Source organism: Culex pipiens, chromosome 3 (genome assembly GCF_016801865.2).
Source record: "Culex pipiens pallens isolate TS chromosome 3, TS_CPP_V2, whole genome shotgun sequence".
Taxonomy (NCBI): domain Eukaryota; kingdom Metazoa; phylum Arthropoda; class Insecta; order Diptera; family Culicidae; genus Culex; species Culex pipiens.
In genome coordinates, this window is record NC_068939.1 from 124,452,666 (window position 1) to 124,459,040 (window position 6,375).

The 6,375-nt window shown below is 41.5% G+C and overlaps 1 long non-coding RNA gene across 1 annotated transcript; it reads left to right on the plus strand.

The window, feature by feature from the left end:
* Positions 1 to 230: 230 nt before the first annotated feature.
* Positions 231 to 2,741, plus strand: LOC120412928 (uncharacterized). The gene is made up of 5 exons (XR_005604880.2): positions 231 to 450; positions 567 to 662; positions 741 to 1,975; positions 2,038 to 2,273; positions 2,329 to 2,741. It is a non-coding gene; the product is annotated as an uncharacterized LOC120412928 (long non-coding RNA).
* Positions 2,742 to 6,375: the final 3,634 nt, after the last annotated feature.

Sequence of the window (6,375 nt, forward strand, 5' to 3'; positions counted from 1 at the left end):
AAAAATGAGAGCTAATTATTTTTTAATAAAAAAAACTTGTGAAATCATTTGTGAACTTTTAATAATACATTTATTTTTATTTGTTTTTTCAACGATTAACTTTTCAATCATCATACAAATTGGAAATAGGTGTGAATCTGCAGAAAAAATATGTTCACTGAAGATAAAAATTACGACCAAAATGTGTCGATCCGACACATTGGATGTGTACACCGTGTTGTTTTGAAATCGATGTGTCGATTCTACACATTGCGCTGGTTTTTGCTCGAAAATCCATCCAATGTGTAAACTGTCCTTTTGCCTGATTCATCAAAGTTGCCGTTGGGTGTCGCCACTAGTCTGGGACTTAGAAACAAACATGAGCGAAAAAAAAAACATGCGGTTTGTTTGCTAGCGGAATATTTGTGATTTTATTTCAATTATTTCGTGTAAAACTGGCACACAAATGTGGTAAGTTCCTTTGCGGAAGTTTAGAGCTTACGGCGGTGCCGTTTGTTCTATCGGGGAGCCGGTATTAATGGACAAAAAGTGCGTTTTCCGAGGTCATTTTTTTTCCTTTTCCACAGAAAATGGAGGCTCGATAAAATTTGTCTTCCGGACTGGAAATACGACTTGTGGCCACTGACACGAAGAACCATCCTGTGCTGACGCTGGTAAAGAAGGTAAGTTTGTTTTGGACAAAAATGGAATGAAATAGAAACCCTTGTAGAAACCTTAATTTTTATTTTACTTATTTCCAGCAAATCGTTCCCGTGCGCAAACTGCCCATTTCGCACCGTCGCTCTTCGTCCAACTCGGATAGCTCCAGAAGAGCGGTTCTGATTTATCCGACTCGGGCACGAATTCCAGCTTAAGCAGTTCGTCACGGACTCGTCCTCGCGGCGGCGACGAAAAAAAGGCGACACGGTCCGAGTTCGAGTTCCAGCTCGGATGACGCAGGTGGCGAAGAAAGATCAAGCTGATAAAGAAGCATGTGAAGAAGGCGTCGGCGGATGGAATGAAGCGGATCGTGACGAAGAAGGTTGCGAGGGGCACGTAACGTAGATCCGGGTGAGCAGGTCCAGTCCGCGGGAGACGAGCCACCTGGGGAATGTGCGGGATGTGTCGCCTGGGGGGAAAGTTGGCACCGTGAAGTAGGTGGTCGCGGTGGAGAAGGACATGCTAGCAGCTGTGGTTGATGCGGGAGCGGGTTCGCTAGAAGGAACGGGAAGCGCGAGTTGGCGATTAAGGAGAAGATTTCGTCGCGGAAGAATCGCTCGCCGAAGTCGCGATGTCACCACGGGGATCTTCCCGAGGTCGAGAATTGCTCAAGATAAAATCGCCGGAACCGGTTGCTCGCTGTCGTAATGCTCCGGCCACCGTTGTTTGAAGAACGGAGCGTTCTCCGGATCTTCGACTGGACGATCTTCGTGGACGGGAGGAAGCGTTGACCCGGTGTCGAGAGAGACGGCGCGAACAGGACCGGTTGAAGAGTGCTGGGAAGGATCGTGAACGTGCAGTTCCACCACCGGCACCGAGCTCCTTACTTACTGGATCTGTAAGTCAAGGTCGCGACCTGGATGAAGGTTTGGACTAACCTGATCAACATCGGGATGTGGCGTCCGCCGCCTCGCGGCATCATCGTAGAGTCGAAATGAAGAGAGAACTGCCAGCATTACGTGGACAGCCTGGGCTGTCATAACGAACAGCTGGACGAGTGGAAGAAGCGGTTCGAGTAGCGGAAGAAGAAAAAGTGTAGCAGCTGCTGGAACGATGGGGGCAAGCGCTAATCCCGAATAAGTCAGAGGACTTGTGGTCTCAGCGTATGAATCGATGACGATGCATCGGGGACAAGGCCTCTTCGATAACGGCAGCTTGGCGTCCCGGAGTCGGAGGGCGAGGCGTGGCGAGAAGCGGAACCGAAGAAAGAAAGGTTAACGCATCCGAATCGACGGAAGTACCAGAAGATTCAGAGCATGGAAAGTGGGCGATGAAGGTAGGTTTGAATTTATTTCATATTGATGGGAGATTCTAAGTAAGTTTTTACTTTCATTCCAGAGCTGCCGTGCGGCTACCAACGACATCATCAAGCTGGGTTTCCCCGCTCGCTGCCAATCACGCTAAGGGTCAACTAATTGGATGGACATGGTTAGTGCTGCTCAAATTGGTTTGGGGAAAGTCTGCTGCTGGTGCTGGTTCCGACGCGTGAACTCGCCAAGAATTTCCCGATGGTAGTACGTGACTTGGACATGCACAACTCGTGCAACTTTGGCGGCGAGTTGAAGGGACCGCTGGTTAGATTTCAGTAAACAATATTTTGTGAACTTGCTGACGTTGGTTCCGTTTCAGGTTCGTGACTTGGAACGCGGCGTTGATGTGCACAATCCTGTGCTGCTGCACGTACTCGTCGAAGCCGATCCGCAAGATAAGCCTGTAGGCGATGCACAATATTCTTCAAATCGTGTCTAGCAGCAAGCTGCTTTCTTTGCTGAAGATCGGTTGCTGAAGACGGGTTCAGAGTTACGTCACACCCGGCCCACGGCTCACGCCCGGATCGCAACTTTGCCTGGAAGAAAGTGTCCAACTGACCAACAAACGGGAGGTTAACCACGAGCGCGAGTCTTCCTTTTCGTCAACAAACACCAAGCACAGCGACGATATCAGTGACAAACTGTTATGTATTATAAATTTAAAATTACATTTAATTCTTTGTTTGAATAAAATACAATAATCTAGTCTAATTTAAATCATCTAAATGAAAATAAAAGCAAAAAAAATAGTCCATTCTCCAACAGGTGGCAGCACAGTATTCCCGCTATTCATGAGCTTCCGATTTTTGCCACCAGGCGGCTACCGCTTAATCAAAAGTTACACATTGGATGCGTTTTTGGCCAGAATCCAGCCAATGTGTTCCGCGCTGTTTACTCGGTGCGATGGTTCAAGCGTGGTCTTGTGCGAAAATGGTTGGATTCAACGCTTTTTGGTGTAATTCTGATCTTCAGTGTAGCTGTAATAATGTACACACCATTTTTTTCACTGAAATTCAGTAAAATTTTATTGAATTTTCATCTACTGCAATTTCAGTAAACGATTCAGTAATTTAGATATTACTAAATTCTCAGTTAACTGATATTTGTCACTTTGACAGATGATTTACTGAAATTTCAGTGAAATGGTTTTCAAAACAACTGAAATTTCAGCAAAATAAACGTCAAATTATTTTGCTGAAAATTCAGTAATTTTCTTGTGGCAGTTTGACAGATCATTTGCTGCACTGAAAAAATCTCACATAGCAAAGTCATGTGCTTTTTCACGTGAACTGCTCCAAAAATCAACACGATAATTTGCCATGCTTTTCCCTTGACTTCGATGTGTTTTTCATGTGACATTTATGTGATAATCATTTGAAAACAGCTGATCGCAAGCGAGATTTTTTTCATTCTTTTTTCGCTTGGTGTTCACTTTGGATTCAATGGAATTTCACTTGGATTCGCCCCATACGACTTTTCCCTTGATTTCATAGTGAAAATCACGTGAGATTGAAATGTATTGGTTATTGAAGGTGTTTGATGAAAAATTATTTATTCGTAAGATGGCGACGGACGAAGACGGTCTTATTTGCGTATTTTCTGTCGAATTAATTATTTTACAATAGAATTGATATTTTTGTGTGTAAATCTCAATCGTACTAGAACTTGTTGGTAAGTATTTTATAGAAAAACAGTGAAAATTGACAAATGTACATAAAGACTAATATGGCAATGAAATTTCAGGAAATAAAACTCCGGCGAAAAGTTGACCCCTGAGTTTATTTTCTCTCAGCACCGACACTGTATTGGCCGATTGATCCGACAACGACGAAATCTGGCTGCGGTACGATTCGGCAATTTCGTGACGTAGTGCTGGGCGACATGGCTTCTCGTCACCCAAGGCCACTCGGCCCAGATCATCAAGGTCGAGTTGGTGGAGGCCTCCAAGAACCGCCGTCAGCAGTTTCACGGCTTCAAGTAACTGTTCCTGCTGGTGTGTTACCGGAATCTGCTACCAATAAACTGTGCCGTTGTGTACTGTTAATTTCACTTTTTTTTAAGGAAAGTAATAAGTGAAGTGCAAAAAAAAAATGGTTCGAATAATTTGTAATTATTATTTATTTCATGTATCAATAAAAACATGTTGAATAAAACATATAATCGTAGTAAAAAATATTTTAAAATAAATCGAAATATATACAATATTCAGCTCACATAAAAACCACTGGAAAACCATTGCATTTATACTACAAAATCATTTGAAATTCATGTGCACACCCATTCCAAATTCATGTGAACATTCACGTCAAATTCACGTGTTTTGCACTTAGATTTGCCGGTTCACGCGTTGGATTTTTTTCAAGTGATTTACACATGACATTCACATGCTAAGTCGTATGGGGTAGATTCATGTGCAAAACATGTGATATTGCTATGTGCCTTTCTTTCAGTGTGGAGATTCAGCAATCGTTGCTGGTATAGACGAATCCAGTTTGAAATGGCCGCTAGGTGGCCAATGGTGTGAGAAATGACAGCTTCCATGTATTTGAATATGGGAGCTCAGGAAAACTCAATTTTTAAGCAATAAAATGATTATTTATGATAAAAGTATTGATTGATTAGGTGCACAAAATGTGTCTAGAATATTATTAAAATAAAAACTGGTCGAAAAATTTGCAATCGAGATAAGTACACCATTCGATTCAGCAGGAATTTTGGGCACCAAAAATATATAGTTTTCATATGTTAAGTATTTTATTTTAAAAGAAAATTAACAAAAAGTATGAAAATCGAGACATTTAGTATGGGAGCTGTCAAATCTCTCACCATCAAAAAGCAGCATTGAGCTTTCGCTGGATTTGTCCAATTCAGTTATCAAAATTTGATCTTGCTTGTCATTGAAAATGTTTCTAGTACTGTTATTTATAGATTTATTTCATCAATCGTCCAAACCTAAAAAAAAACAGGTGGTTAGCATCGAGGCATTTGTTATTAACATTTTTCTTACCTTGGTTTCTAAAGATCACAATACAAAATTAAAAAAAAAACACAACATGTTTGAAAGAGGATTTTCTCTCGGCAGCATCCAAACAATAAGTCATAAGTGACATTTCAGTTTGACAGATATGCAGTTACTGATATTTCAGCAATGTTTTTGTTCATTACCGAATTTCAGCAAAAGTGATGATTACTGAATCGCATTCAGTTAATTATTTTACTGAAATGGCAATCCAGAATTTGCTGTGTAATAGTAGTTTATGCAACAAGTTGCAAAGAGAGGATTTTTTTAGCACGAGTCATACATTTATCCAACGAGGTTCACCGATCGTTTAAATTAAAAAAAAATGTTGAAAAGTGTTACTTTTCCAAACAAGTGCTGAAAAGTTCAACTTTTCAGCACCCATTTCAGTGCTGAAAAGAAGAACTTTTCAGCATTTATTTTGAAAAGTGTTGCTTTTCGATTCTGTTATTTTTGATACAGAAAAGTAGGCTATTTCGTCGTTCAAGAATGACAGGAAAAGTAAGTAGTTTCACGACGGAATTGCAAAAAAGCATTATTTAATACTACTTGCTTGTTTTTAGGAAAGTCAGCCTTAAAATTTGAATTAGTTTTCTGTAATAGATTTCTTATATCCTTGTCTCTCGTCAATTTTTAATTTGAAGTTAAATTGTTTTAGACTAGGTTTTAGACGACAAGATTTTCTTTCAAGATTGTTCATGATATTTTTTCTAAATCTTGGAAAATATATCTAAAAAATCAACTATTTCTGCAAAATCACCGTTACGTAATTCCGGCTCATGTCCTGACAGATGTTTGGACAGGTTGTGTCCGGGCTCCATTTTACAACTTCTTTACAGATCGTTCCCGGTTCGGTGGACCGTATCGTGTGCCATCAGTAGTTATGTCCAACAAACGGCTACAAACCACTTTTCTGTTCCGATATCCCGGAAAACTGATATGTAGCTAGGAGAAAGGGAAAAACATAACGTCAACACTCTGTTCTTGGCGTTGAAATGGCAGCGGCGACGAGCCTCTCGACAACAACAACAACAAAATCAACAGGAACAACAACACGTTTAGTTACAATGTTGCTCAACCGGCGATGCTGCTGCTGTCCGTCACTCAGGACCAGGCCCCTGATGGGATTAAATTTTACATTTTACACCATCAAATGCAGCTCGGACGTCGTCGTCGTCGGAGATTTGCTGTCAGGACCTCGTGTTTTGGCCGGTGCGGGCCAAACGAGTGCTGTCAGCTTAGAGAACCTGGCGTGCCGTGGTCGGGGTAGACCGTGATGTGCTGCTACTGAGGTATGAGTGGTAATGGAACAAAGTAGGCCACGTGACAGCTTTTAGATGGTAGATT